Source organism: Bombina bombina, chromosome 4, assembly GCF_027579735.1.
Source record: "Bombina bombina isolate aBomBom1 chromosome 4, aBomBom1.pri, whole genome shotgun sequence".
Lineage (NCBI taxonomy): Eukaryota > Metazoa > Chordata > Amphibia > Anura > Bombinatoridae > Bombina > Bombina bombina.
In genome coordinates, this window is record NC_069502.1 from 106,469,520 (window position 1) to 106,485,309 (window position 15,790).

Below are 15,790 nucleotides of genomic sequence, written 5' to 3' on the forward strand. Positions count from 1 at the left end.
TGTTTTTCCTACTAAGTCTAATACTAAAATCATCAAATGTCTATTTTTGTCTATAATTACAATCCATACTTAATTAGAATCTCATATTTACACAAGTTTTTAGTTAATGATTTTTTCTTTCTTTCTTTCTTTCTTTCTTTCTTATGTGCTGAGGGGTATACTTAGACATCCTTATGTTTATCCATATTCATTGTGTATGTTTTGATCAACTTTATATTGAATTTTATATTACATTTTATATAAAATTTCATACAAAATTTTACATTAAAGGTGAGTTCATATAGGATAGACTTGCGTAATGGCCTAATGATAGATTGATTTCAATTTCTTAGTTTACCACTATATATAGTTTACAAACATGTATGTCCATCCTTATCTTAATCCTTTATGTTAGGTCCTAGAATGTTATCCCTTCATCTTTAGCTAATTTATTTATAGCTGATTTTTTACCTGAATTTTTAGCTGTATTTTTATATTTATTTGTATATGATTTTTTATGCATTGATCTTATTATGCCCTGATCTTGTATGACACTTTCTTAGTCTACATAAAGATTTACATCACATCTTTTATTTATACCCTGGGGTGCTCTAGTTTCTAGTGTAAAAATCCAGTAGACCTCTCTTCTAAGTAGGTTTAACTTACACTATAGGAAGTTTCCACATCTGTTGCTCAATATTGAAATCTGTCTCCTCTTAACACAGCTCTGAGATATCATGAGCAATGGAGGTCAATGACAGAATGGTATGAGTTATATAACCTTGAGTAAGACTCTGAAATATTGAAGAAATCAGCTTCTGATAAACAGCAGCTTCTCGGCTGAGAGATTTGCTTCCCTTCTGCTCCTGTAAGTACAAAATGAATGTTTCGATATATGTATAAAGTGATATAGATCCTTATACAAAGTGTGTATTACTGATCAGAGTATGATATACATTTAAGTTATGGTGGAGATGAAACTGAGATTAAATCCTCAATTTCATAGAAGATCCACAAAAAATATTGTATAGCCAATCAGCGCATCTAGGCAACTATCCCCACTTGCCTTCCTACAGAAATACTTGTTTCCAATACACCAGAGAACTCTGTTTAAGATAAGCAAATTAGATATACAATATCTCACAGTTTTTATTCATCACAGTTGTATAAAGTTTAAAGGGACATAAAACAAGTTGGGATAGAGACAATATATAATAATATGTACTTTATTTACCTTACCTGCAAATACTGCAGTGCCTCACCATTTACCCTTTCTTTAAGTTTCTGAATTGTACAGCTCTAACTTCCCCCACACAATTCCTTATATGGTTGTATCTATATCCACCTTTGATGAATACTAATCTGCTGGAACATGCCTAGAGCAAATAAACTGGTGTGAACTGTAAATACAATGCCTGTGTTTCTAAAGCTAAACACTGATAGGGTGGGAATCAAACTACTCCAGACAGCATAGCAATGTAACTAATTTTGCTTATTTTTGAAAAGTATTTTAAAATATTTGCCAGCAATTTCTAAACATTTTTTTTATGCAAACTATTTTTACTTAATTAGCCCCTTTAGGATATGTACAGATCTCAACATGTTTTATGGAACTACCCATGTAAATACTAAGCATCATTAAATAACACACACATGCTCATTATTCATTTATGAATTCTTAACCCAACTATACCCATCACTATGTTCTTTACAAATAATCTGCATCCTTACATAAGCCTTAGGGCTTAACTTCCACGTTTGCTAGGTAGACTCATGAAATCTAAGTGAAATACTGAGCATAGCACATTGTCGCACCTGACAATGAGCCTGTGATTCCTGGTTTGCAGCCTCTGCTTTGTCCGTGAAGCACAGAAGGGCTGAGGAAAAACTTGAATCAGAAACCTTCTATATAACGAAAAATTTGTTAAAAAGCACCTAATAAATTCCTTATTTGTGAACTAGGTATGTTAACACTAAGCTTGAAATAGATAGTGTGTATTGAGACTAGCAAAGCGTGTTGATGCAAGTACTAAAATATTTTCATAGATCCATGTTTGTATGTAGCTCAACATACAATTTAGTATCTGAGATAACTGAGTCAAAAACAGACTCTATACTACTTATAATAATGAGATTAGTCAAAGTACATATTAATGAGGTCAGTAGTGACCGGACCACAAAGCATACCTGAAAAAGTACATGTACTAGTAAATGTTGTACGTAAAAGTATTCTGTTCTATCAAAACAGTATCTCTGTTGTGTGACAGGAATATTATAGTGAAAAAACAAAAAAAATACGCTGAGGTAGAAACATTTGTACTGGTAATACAAAACTATATAAAACAATACAAAATGTGTCTGCATAATGATTACATTTGCAGATTTGGTACATATATGCATGCCCCAGTGTAGTTATCTGAATTTGAATATTGACTATGTTAAAGTACAATACCATTGAGGCACTAAAAATGTATTTATATATTACATTACTATTATATAGATGAAACCCAGATATACTGCCCAAAGGAATTATTTGTACATACAACCTATAGGTTTTTTTCCATTAGCTCTGAACGACTGAGAAGACTGCTGTCAGTGCAAGAACATATGAGCAAACCATTGTTTTGAGTATATTATTATATCTAAAAAATAAACTGATTGTGTAGAAATCAAACGGGTATCTACATGTAAATAACAGTAAGTAGAGAGATTACCAGATTTATGTCTACTCTTTTTTACTCAGCGGCAGCTGTATAAAATTGTATAATTACAGGGGAAACACTGGGTAGCCTCTAAGAACTAATACTGATTATAATACAGGATCATCATTTGCACATAAATCAGTTGTACAGAAAGTATAAAGTTATATACCCAGGCATGTAAAAGTCATAAATTCAGTTGATATGTTAGACTATGCAGAGTTACTTCTATATATATTACATTAGAAGACCAAGCACCTTGTTGAAGATATACTTGGGGCTTTAATATATGTGAGTCTATACAGGATAGAGCATATAAAACATATATTGCTGTTATAAACTGGTTATACAACTAATTATAATTACACTCACTACACTACAGAAACTCTCTGGCATAATTGATTATACTCTAGCAGCAATGACATACATGTAATAATAAATATGTATACATTTTGTATGCAAACTTAAGCAGCTGAGATATATAATTTACAGCAGATAATATTAAAATAAACAAAGTTGTGGTAATACCGGATTGGCAGCACTTCATAAAATGGAGTCAAAGTGCCCCTTAGTGAGTTAAAAGTGGGGTTACATTTGCTGCTCAACACACAAAACTGGGGACAGATGGGGGTTGCACAATTAAAAAGCAAATTGTTATTCAAAAACTGGGATTACAATTATTCACACCAGTACTATCCCACAGCACACCTTAGAACATAAGGTGTGAGAGATTTAACTGATAACTGCACAAGGCAGTTACTGGCTCTATTAAAGAGATAGTACTCATTTGTAGAAAAATTCATAAATAAGTTTTTTTGAGGTAAAAAATTGTAAATTGAGCTGCTAAGGAGTCCTAAGGATGCTAGATAAGAAGTATCCTGTGCCTCATTCCCCTAAATCTCCATGCTAAACACATAGGCAAAGCTCATCAGGTGAAAGGCTGAGACACCCAGCTATGTAGTACCTGAAAGAGGAGTACTATTGGATAGCTCCTGGGCTGTGTAGTGCATGAGTTACTTACCTGGACTACAGCACCACTCCACTGTTTCATACCAGCATGCTGAGGCCTTTATCCCTCACAGGTTGCTGATCCAGTAGAGAGCCTATCCAGTGCAAGTAACTGTACTGCATAGGATACTGCGGATATACCTGTAACCCCTAAAGCAGAGGCTAGAGAACGGTCCCTGTGATGTCTGAGGGCAGTTATGGCTGTTAGATTACCCACTAGGGCTCTGGAAAGCACATAACAGAGGTAATCCTCATCCCTGTTTCACTCAGAGTCTTAAATCTTCTTGGCGTGAAGTTGCCAAGGGGTACTGGGTCCCAAGTCAGGTCTGAGACCACAAATCATATGAAAACAATAATAAACTCTTGATAGTAGAGCACCTCTGAAATCTATAACCTCTCTCCTCAGAGGCCAATAACAAACTGAAGACGGAGAGGAAGTGGGAGGGGCTAAAGCTCTGTGAGGGTTATTGACCTCCTCCTTATAGGCTGAAATATATCCCACATGTTATGAAGCTATGGACTCTCATCAGCTAAGAAGGAAATATAAGAAGCAAAATTAGGGATGTAGATTATGTACTTTTGTATCATTTATTATTAAAATCATTTTGTTTTACTGCTACACTTGTTTCTTTATTACCTGGATTCCAAAATCCTAAGTATACAATTATATACTAATCTACCCATATAAAATATTTGTTATTTTTCCGCAAAATTACTTTCATAATATATAATAGAAATAAAAGAAGTACATTTTATTGTATTCTTTCACTTAAAAAAGAAAAAGAAAAGATAAGCATACCCTGCAATATTTTTTTCAACTTATATTCTACGACAGTGACTATTATGGTTTTAAATTTGAAAAAAAAATGTCAGCTTACTGTTTGCTCCCATGCATTATTGGCCATTTAGTAACTTACACTATAGGACGTTTCCACATCTTTTGCTAAATATGGAAATCTGTCTTCTCTTAACACAGCTCTGACATATCATGAGCAAGGGAGGTCACTGACAGAATGGGATGGGTTATATAGCAGTCCCTTGAGTAAGACACTCTGAGATATTGAAGAAATCAGCTTCTGATAAACAGCAGCTCCTCGGCCAAGAGTTTTGCTGCACTTCTGCTCCTGTAAGTACAAAATGAAGCTGTTAGAGCTGAAGACTCTATCAAATGATTGTTTAGATATCTGTATAAAGGGATATAGATCTGTATACAAAGTGTGTATTACATTAATGTTATAGTAGAGATGAAACTATGATATTAAATCCTCTATTTCATAGAAGATCCACAAAAATATTGTATATCAGCACATCATCTAAGCAAGTATCCCCACTTGCCTTTCTGCAGAAATGGTCTGTATACATTGTCTGTTACCAATGCACCACAGAACTCTGTTTAAAATAAGCAAATTAGATCTACAATATCTCACAGTTTTTATTAATCACAGTTGTATAAAGTTTAAAGCAGGGGTCAAGTCATACAAAAAAAGTGTGGGAACTCACCAAGACTTCCACCCTCCCTCACAATTAATATTGTTATATATTATATAAGCAGGAGATTAGAGAGAGATGTTTTTCCTCTGTAAGGAAATGGTTAACCTTCTCCCTGAGCCCACACACACCTGTAGTGAATGTAATTAGTAAGTTGCTTTTTATACAGGTCTGTGTGAGGCAGACTCTCTCAGTGAGCAGCTGAAGCCCAGAAAGATTGGACTGGGAGAATGCTGCAGTTTACAAAACCACAGTAATCTGGTAAGAAGAGAGAGCTATACAAAGTTTATTGGATTTGAACAGTTTATTTCAACTCTGGTGCAGAGTAGCTGGCCAGGGTTCTTGTAGGTAGCTCTGCTGAACTGTTTAGTTAGCCTCCTAAAAAAGGAGTAGGTTTTTATTTTGATGTTTGACAGTTTTTCATTTGTTTCGTTGCAATTTAAAGGGACAGTAAACCCACAATATTTTTGTTATACAACTACCTTGTCACTATATATATATATATATATATATATATATATATATATATATATATATGTATATATAATATTATTGTATTTATATATGTATATAATATATATATACACATAGTTTAATGAAAGCAAATTAAATCCAATGAAGGGTTGAGTGGGGGCCTTTGGACCTGAGAATCCTCCTCTGTCGCAGAGTCTCACCCATTTAAGATGCAATAGTCCTATTTCTGCTGAGGGGAGCTAAATAACCCCAGAGCAAGCTACACAGAAATGGAAGCACCATGTGTAATAAAAGATAATATTCAAAACAGGGGTGATCACACAACAAGACCACTGACAGTCTTACATTTAGTGTATTGTAGGAAGTGTTACTGCCCATTACTAGAGGATCTCACTATCCCTCTAACCAGACTGTGCTCTAGCTCCTCCCACCACCAGCAGCAGTGTTTACTGAAGTGTCTATTTTCTCTGTCCAGAGGGAACTTAGTTCCTCCCGCAAAAATATTCATTTCCATGTGTTCCCGCTCGACTTGACCCCTGGTTTAAAGGGAGATAAAACAAGTTGGGATAGAGACAAAATATAATATGTACTTTAATTACCTTACATGCAAATACTGCAGTGCCTCACCATTAACCCTTTCTTTTAAGTTTCTGAATTGTACAGCTCTAACTTCCCCCACAATATTCCTTTTATGGCTGTATCAATATCCACCTTTGCTTTGGTAGATAGCAATACTTTAATACTAATCTGCTGGAGCATGCCTAGAAGCAAATAAGCTGCTTTGAGCTTGAAATACAATGCCTGTGTTTCTGATGCTAAACACTGATAAGGGGGGAGTCAAACTAATCCAGACAGCATAGCAATGTAACTAATTTTGCTTATTTTTGAACATTATTTTAAAATATTTGCCAGCATTTTTTTTTTTTCTTTTTTTTTTTTTTTTTTTTATGCAAACTTTTTTTACTTAAAGGGACAATCTAGTCAAAATTAAACTTTCATGATTCAGGTCAACAACTTTCTAATTTACCTTTATCATTAAATTTGCTTTGTTCCCTTGGTGGTATTTTTGAAAAGCTAAACCATTGAAAACCGTCCCTTAGCTCAGAGCATTTTGAAAGTTTTTCAGTTAGACAGTACTAGTTCATGTGTTTTTCATATAGATATCATTGTGCTCACTCCCGTGGAGTTATTTAGGAGTCTGCACTGATTGGTTAAACTGCATGTCTGTCAAAAGCACTGAGATAAGGGTGCGGTCTGCAGAGGCTTAGATACAAGTTAATCAGAGGCAAAACATATATTAATATAGCTGTATTGGTTATGCAAAACTGGGGAATGGGTAATAAAGGGACTTTCTATCTTTTTAAACAATAACAATTCTGATGTAGATTGTCTCTTTAATTGGCCCTTTTTGGATATGCACAGATTTCAACATGTTTTATGGTACTACCAGTGTAAATAATAAGGGGTCAATTTATCAAGCTCTGTATGGAGCTTGATGCCCCACGCTGCTCCATAACTTGGCCGCTAGTGATGTTGCAAACTTAAAATTTTCCGTTGGCGAACGTGAACTTCCGCAAATGTTCGCGAACGGGTGAACCGCCATAGACTTCAATAGGCAGGCAAATTTTAAAACCCACAGGGACTCTTTCTGGCCACAATAGTGATGGAAAAGTTGTTTCAAGGGGATTAACACCTGGACTGTGGCATGCAGGAGGGGGATCCATGGCAAAACTCCCATGGAAAATTACATAGTTGATGCAGAGTCTGGTTTTAATCCATAAAGGGCATAAATCACCTAACACTCCTAAATTGTTTGGAATAACGTGCTTTAAAACATCAGGTATGATGTTGTATCGATCAGGTAGTGTAAGGGTTACGCCCGCTTCAGTGACAGACCAAACTCCCCGTTTAACGCACCGCAAACAGTCCATTTGCACAACCGCAGGCATTGAAACGCACATGTGTGAAGGAAAATGACTGCTATTATTTCACAGTCAAATTTCTAGTTTTTTTTTTTTTAAATGTACACTACTGTTACACCAGATATGAGTTGCACTGGGGTGACACTGTGCCCTGGCAGGCCCTGAAACGCACACGCGTGAAGGAAACTGACTGCTATTATTTTACAGTCAAATTTCTAGTTTTTTTTTTTTTTAAATGTACACTACTGTTACACCAGATATGAGTGGTGGCACTGGGCAAGTGGGCACAGTATACGCTGTGAGCCTGACACACACGCTGGCAGGCAACAGCAATTAGATTACACAGGAAAAAGAAAAAGCAGACTGATGTTCTAGCCCTAAAAAGGGCTTTTTGGTGTGCTGTCCTTACAGCAGAGATCAGATGAGTCCTTCAGGACTGTAGTGGACACTGAATACACTAGCCTAGCTATCGATTTCCCTATTAAATCAGTGTAGCTACACTGTCCCTCCTCTCACTAAGAATGCAGCTTCCAAATGAATCTAAAATGGATGCTGTCTGGGAGGGAGGGTCTGCTGCTGATTGGCATAAGCTGTCTGCATTTATCGATCTGCGGCGGACATGATACGCTACATCGTATCATGTCCGCTCGCACATTAATAAATTGACCCCAAAGCATCATATAACACACACATGCTCATTATCCATTTATGAATTCTTAACCCAACTATACCCATTTCTATGTTTTTTACAGATAATCTGCCTCCTTACATAACGCAACATAATTATTAGTGTGCAGATACTCTAAATGTTGATTATTTTATTATTCTGGAAAAGGTTTGCATTTCAGAATAGTTTAGATTTTGGAATATTTGCTTTTGTAAAATGAAACAGATTGGAGAGAGAATGGGACCAAGAGTAAACAATAATATCTTATGTAATTTAAGCAACCTTTATAGGTTATAGAACATCTTAAAAATGTAGCCTAAAGGTAGATTTATATAATTTTTATACTTTTGTATACTTAGTACACCCAGAAACATACCTCCCAACATTTCAAAAGAGGGACAACCCCCCCTCCCGCAAAAGTGTGATGGGGGAGGGGCTTAACAAACTAATGAAGGAAAATGCAATTTTGAGAGAATTTTCAATTTACTTCTACTATTACATTTACTTTGTTCTCTTGGTTTCCTTTTTAAATAATACCTAGGTATGCTCAGGAGCAGCAATGCATTGCTTGGAGCTAGCTGCTGATTGGTGACACACAAATGCCTTGTGTCACCAATGTGTCTAGCTAGCTCTTAGTAGAGCATTACTGACCTGGAGCTGAATTTAACTCCTTTGCCGGGGTTATATAATGCTAACACATTCAGCGAAGGACTGGCAGCTTTTGCCCCAGGTGGCAAGCAGAACCCTGTGTCCCAGGTAGGTAGATCAACACATGCTTTCCGTATTATGTCTGATATAACTAAAGACTCTCACAAACACATTCATCATTGGATTCACCAGTACAAATTAAAATACCCTGGTCTCTGCAAAAACATAAACACATTTTGTCTTTCATGTATAGAAGTTCTCCAACAGCCATATTAATGTCTATCTCTGCTTATGGACATAGGAGTCTATAAAATTCTGGGGTGACAGTGAAACATACAGTATGCACATTATCAACACACATTTGCATCAATGGCTTTATAAGGACAGCCAAATTTACTCATATCACAAGAACTAGAAAAAACACTGGTACTAGGGCATAAGCACTAACACAATCAGTCTGTCGTGCTCCGTCCCTGCACACTGTATCCTGCTAGCTGGAGATGAAACCAACTTCTTGCTGTAAGAGCAAAAGGTCCCTCCCTCCACCACTGTTCTAACCTGTACAGCCTATGTATAGCTAAGGGTCAGCTATCGGAGCACTAAATAATTTATTTGGGTAATGTGCAGGCACTATTCTCAAATACATTAAAAGTGCACTGTGTGACAACGGGTAATGGAAATAAGAGCACCAACTGCCACCCTGTTTGTCTGCACTGCCACTTACCCCACGTGCAGTCACCTACTGTACCATGGGAGGTGTAACAGTCAGTCTCAGGAACGTTTTCGAGACGCATTCAGCGCTGCCACTCACACATCAAGCAGTACCGTACTGGAGTCAGACCACATGCAGTCACGTGCACCAAAAACTTCTGACTGAAAGTGACGTGACTGCAGTCTCACTCGTACGCTGCAGGTATTGGGTGCGATCTTCTCACGTGATGACCAACATCACGCTAAATTAGGAGGACCCAATAGAATTTTTTATTTTTTTTATTTTAAATAAACAGTGCTGGGGTCAGGGGGGGGGGGGTGCAGGGGACAAATTCAGGACAGACAGCACTCTCCTTGGGACTGCGGGACAGACCCCAAAAATCGGGACTGTCTCCCAAAAAGTGGGACAGTTGGGAGTGGGGTATGCAGAAAGATAGTACAGTACTGTAATCAGAGGTAATATTTGTTGTTTAAATAAATATAGACCATTATTTTGCATTTTAGAACACAAAACAGAAACCATAGACACAGACAGAAAAAAATGTGACTTACAGGTAGATTCTTTTATTTTTTTAAAAAAAAAATATTAAATAAAATGTTTGGATTTCAGAATTTTTGGATTTCCAAATGTTGGGTATTTGTACCAGAGGTATTCCTAAGCTTTATTATGCAGCTCAGTATGCTTAATGTCCATATATGGATACAAGACTCAGTTATAAAGCTCAGCATATTTATTATCTGTGCATAGATGCAGAATAATTTCCCTCTTACTCATTTACTGTACCTATATATATATATATATATATATATATATATATATATATATATATATATATATATATATATAATTAGTATTTCTCGCCATTAAATGGACTTTCTAAAGATATCATTATTTTCATCATATCTTATAATTTACACCATAAAAAATGGGAAAAAAAAAAACACTTTTTCTAACTTTGACCCCCAAAATCTGTTGCACATCTACAACCACCAAAAAACACCCATGCTAAATAGTTACTAAATTTTGTCCTTAGTTTAGAAATACCCAATGTTTACATGTTCTTTGCTTTTTTTGCAAGTTATAGGGCAATAAATACAAGTATCACTTTGCTATTTCCAAACTTTTTTTTTTTTTTTCAAAATTAGGGATAGTTACATTGGAGCACTGATATCTGTCAGGAATCCCTGAATATCCCTTGACATGTGTGTTTTTTTTTTTTAGTAGACAACTCAAAGTATTGAAGGTGTTAATTTTAGCTTTAGGGTAGTGTAGTATACAACCCAAAGTATTGATCTAGGCCCATTTTGATATATTTCATGCCACCATTTCACTGCCAAATGCGATCAAATAAAAAAAAAAAAGTTCACTTTATCACTAACTTTGGCTTTCTCACTGAAATTATTTACAAACAGCTTGTGCAATTATGGCACAAATGGTTGTAAATGCTTCTCTGGGATCCCCTTTGTTCAGAAATAGCAGACATATATGGCTTTGGCATTGCTTTTTGGTAATTAGAAGGCCGCTAAATGCCACTGCGCACCAAACTTGTATTATGCCCAGCAGTGACAGGGTTAATTAGGTAGCTTGTAGGGAGCTTAAAGGGCTAATTTTAGCTTTAGTGTAGAGATCAGCCTGATGCATCCCACCCCCTGATCCCTCCCAAACGGCTCTCTTCCCTCCCCCACCCCACAATTGTCCCCACCATCTTAAGTGCTGGCAGAAAGTTTGCCAGTACTAAAATTAAGGTTTTTTTTGTTTTGTTTTTGTTTTAAATCATATTCTGCTGTGTAGGATCCCCCTCCCCCCACTAACAGCCACAATTTTGTGTACCCACTTTGCAATAAAATAACTTTTTTTTTTTTTTTTTTTTTTTTTCAAAAACCTAACTTTTTCTGTAGTGTAGCTGCCCCCCTCCATACCCTACCCCCTCCCAGATCCCCCCTCCTCTGCACCCACCACCCTCTCCCAGTAATCTCTCAACAATTTTAATTTGGACTGCGCCTAGATTGCGTGTGTTCGCACCCACCCCTCACCTCCCGTGTGCACCCAGCATGGAGAACAGCTGGCTGGAAGGAAGTTCGCCAGCGATGGGCTGCCTCCCTGCAATGGCTCCCACCCACAAACGATCGGCACCATCGCTGACCGATGCAGAGAGGGCCACAGAGTGTCTCTCTCTCTGCATCAGTGTGCCTAAAAAGGTATTGCAGTGATGCCTCAATATCGAAGCATCACTGCATTACCTTGAAAGCGGCTGGAAGCGATCAGGATCGCTTCCAGCTGCTTGAAACCCCTGACGACATACAGGGTACATCGCTGGTCTTTAAAGACTAGTTTGTGTAAGACGTACCCTGTATGACATGCATTGCTAAGGGGTTTAAAGTTTGAGGTATACAGTAATACAGTCCTGGAAGAGGCCGGGATCACTGCTGCAAGACTGTATTACTGTATACCTCAAACTTTAAACCCCTTAGCAATGCATGTCATACAGGGTACGTCTTACACAAACTAGTCTTTAAAGACCAGCGATGTACCCTGTATGACATGCATTGCTAAGGGGTTTAAAGTTTGAGGTATACAGTAATACAGTCTTGCAGCAGTGATCCCGGCCTCTTCCTGTTCCAGACTTCAAGGAGAAATTTTCTGCACAGAGTTTCTGGTGGTTTAAAGCTGGTAGAAGATGGATAGACTCCAGCAACACAGACGCACTCTGCCACGGCAAAAAGCACACCAGGAAAAGGCAATAAAATGCAAAGACTTTATTCCATTATTCCTTCTTGAATGGACAAAAATGTGTAAACACACACACTGAAAAGAAATGACAGGCAGCATGTAAACTCGGTCAAATGCTTTTCGTTAGTAAACTGACTTTATCAATGACCGTGACCTAATGCTAACACACACTGCATACTTATACACTAAAAAGTCCCTCCTCCTATTACTAATTGGATGTGGAGAGCAAAAAATCTTTAAATTTAACACTTGCAGTGCTGAACATAAGGGTAGAAAAAAGTGACAAACTTATATTAATGATAAATGTGATGTCAGTGGAGCACAGAGCAAAAATGCAGTGAAGAACCTTTTTTAACCAGAAAACCAAGTTATATATGCAATAAAGTGCACTTAATAACAATATAATAACTGAGCTCCACTGGGACCACAAGAGTAACATCAATTAATCAGAAATAAATACATAAACTATATGCAATCTAAGTTCAAAGTAATAAATTAAAACAAAAATTAATTTGTTTTTTTTTCTTTTAACTTTGTCTATTAAACAGAATAATGTTAGAAATAAAGGAGAGAACGAATAAGTTCACTCAACAAAAAGTTAGTTAAGACCCTTTGGCATACTAGTATCCAGCTGGGAAATCCAAAAGACTTCTCTTTTACTGAGGACAATGCCTCTGTTACCCCCTCTTGGGTGTCTGGGAACCAGTTGGATAGCCTGAAATGTCAAAAGTGAACTGTCAGAGTTATGACACCTCTTGAAATGCAGAGAGACCGGGGTACTAGATTCAGGGTCTTCTATGGAACGTAAATGCTCCAGGAACCTATCTTTCAAGACCCTTGTAGTTTGACCTACATAGTTCTTATGGCACCACCTGCAGGTCAAGAGGTAAATGACATAACTGGAGTGACAAGTTATATGTTCCTGTATTTTAAACATTTTTTGGTTAACACAGGATACAAATTATTTTTCAAAAGTAGCATAAGTGCAGTACTTGCATCTCCTATTACCACATTTATAAAAACCTGGTTTAATGGTAAGCCAATTCTCTTTGGCCTTAGTAGGTAACATTGAAGGTAATGTTTCCCAAAGTTTTGGCTTTTCTTGGTACAAAGGTAATCCCTTCTTTAATAATCTCGTAGAGCCTCATCAGTTTTTAAGATAGGTAATACTTCCCTTACAATTTTACAAATCCTACCATATTATTCACTAAAGGTAGTGATAAACTTGGGTTTAACTGAAAAATTCTCTCCAACATCTGCTTGGTCTCAGGTACTCTTGTCTGTCTTCATTGTCAACCTCATTCTTAGCCATTGCTAAAGAGTTCTTACAGTATCCTCTTGCCACACCTCTCAGTAATTTCTTTAGAATGTTGTTGTTGTTAGCTAGATTCACTAGTACAGTTTCTCTTCACCCGTATGTATGGTCTTTTTGGAATAGCCTTAATAACATGTTTGGGGTGACAAGATTTGGCATTCAAGATAGTGTTACCCGCTATCTCTTTGCAAAAAAGTTCCACTTCAATACAAGATCTCTCAGAGTTTGATAATAACTTAATGTCTAAAAAGGACATAGTTTTCTTATTATAATCCATGGTAAACTGTAAATACCCCAAGAAATGTTGAATGAGTTTTTCAGGTCCCTTCCAAACCAACAGCACGTCGTCAATGTATCTACCATAAAAGTAGATATACTCTCTGAAGGGATTTCTGTCTCCAAAGATGTGGAACAGCTCCCACCAACCCAAATACAGGTTGGCGTAAGAGGAGGACTTGTTTAGTACGGACTGTATTGAACAAGAAAAGAATAAGAATATTGATTCCCTTTTTTTTTCAAAATGGACACTCTGCTAAAAAAATGGACATAAAGACCTTTGTCATGTATAAAAAGACTAAGCGCATACCATGTGCTTTGCGCATCTGAAAGTTTCCCTCATTTCAGGTTTTAGACCAGACCTTTATTGACAAATGGAACGCTGTTCCCTGGCACTAATTGATCTGCTGATCGAGTATAAGAAACAGCAGAGCGATGAAGTTTGTAAGGAAAAATTAAAACTTCAAGAATATATACGGCCCCTGAGTGATAATCCAGACTTTAAGAAATATGATCTGATAATTCAGAAAGTGATCACTGAATTTAAAGAGGCTTTGGAATTTTAAAAAACAACAAATCCTCAGGGATAAACTTGATTATGAGAGGAATAAGGTCTACAAGTGGACTTCTTCCCAAGGAAGACATATTTATGGCCCACTAAAGAAAGTGAGGTTTGTGGAAACTGATACTGAATATGACTACGACTGCTCAGATGTAGACACTGTGGGAGATGTACCATCACAACCTGAAAGGGGTGAATCATTTGTATTACAGGCACAGGAGGTTCTCACTGGCAAGTTTCTCCCTACACAGTCAAACAAGCAGCAACACTTGAAAACAAACAGAAGAAAACACGTAGAGGGGGACGTGGAAAGTACAAAAACAAAAGCTACTGTAGAGACAACCCTAGCCAAGCCCAGGCGATATCCCCAGAGGAGGAGAATGTCACAATCCCAGAAATACATATAGCACAGGACAATGTCATTAATCTGTCTTCATGTCATCTCTCTGACACACATATTGAATTGATATCTTTAGGTCTTAATTTTTCTCCTACGAGTCATTTTGACTTATTTAACACATTTGTTGTTTTAAAGTTTGTGAGAATATTATTCCTTAAAAAGCATTTCTTGGGGGCACAATCTAAGCAACAGGTAAAGGAGATTGATAAAGTGTATCCTTTGGATAAGTGTGTTTCAGAATTTGCTGATAAATGTGCTGTATTGGATCTCGATTCTTTAGATAGAGATAATGAGAATGTAGATTTACAGATTAATAAACAAATGGTTGACATTAGCACTATGAAAGGCAAATCAACATTTTATCCTACACAAGCTAGATCTAGTGCCATTGAAATATTTCAAAAGAAAGTTGAAATGGAACTGAGAGAATTGAGCAATGAGAAATTTACATCAGATTACAGGAATAGTAATTTGACTCATACACAGTATCTAGCCCTTAAAGAATTAGAGGCTAACAGTGAGTTAGTAATACGCAACTCTGATAAAGGGGGCAAGATAGTGGTTCTTTATAGGATTGATTACCTGAAGGAAGCTATCGGGCAGTTATCAGATACACAGGTATATGAGAAATTGACCAGCAACCCCACATATTGATTCAAAAGTTAATTGAGTGATATTTTGGATAAAGCTTTAAGTATTGGGGTTATAACAAAGGATAACTTTGTTTTTCTGTCTGTAGAAAATCCTAAAACAGCCCATAGTTGCAGAAATAGGCTCTTTGAATGCGCCTCTTTCCGAAATGATGGATAGCTTTCTTCAACCATTTGTTTTGAGTCTGATTTATATCAAGGACACAACAGATGTCATTGAACAGGTTGAATTTCTTGAATGGAAATCCAATTTTTTTTAT

General features: G+C 36.8%; 1 protein-coding gene across 2 annotated transcripts in view; it reads left to right on the plus strand.

Moving 5' to 3' along the window:
* Positions 1–729: 729 nt before the first annotated feature.
* Positions 730–15,790, plus strand: part of LOC128655959 (cytochrome P450 2K6-like) — a 393,574-nt gene continuing 378,513 nt past the window's right edge. The window contains exons 1-2 of one of the 2 annotated variants that reach the window (XM_053709567.1): positions 730–847; positions 4,663–4,812. The gene's annotated coding sequence lies outside the window, so the exon portion shown is untranslated. Of the gene's footprint in view, positions 848–4,662; positions 4,813–5,368; positions 5,436–15,790 lie in introns of those variants that run through there. The other variant, XM_053709570.1, reaches the window with a different exon arrangement.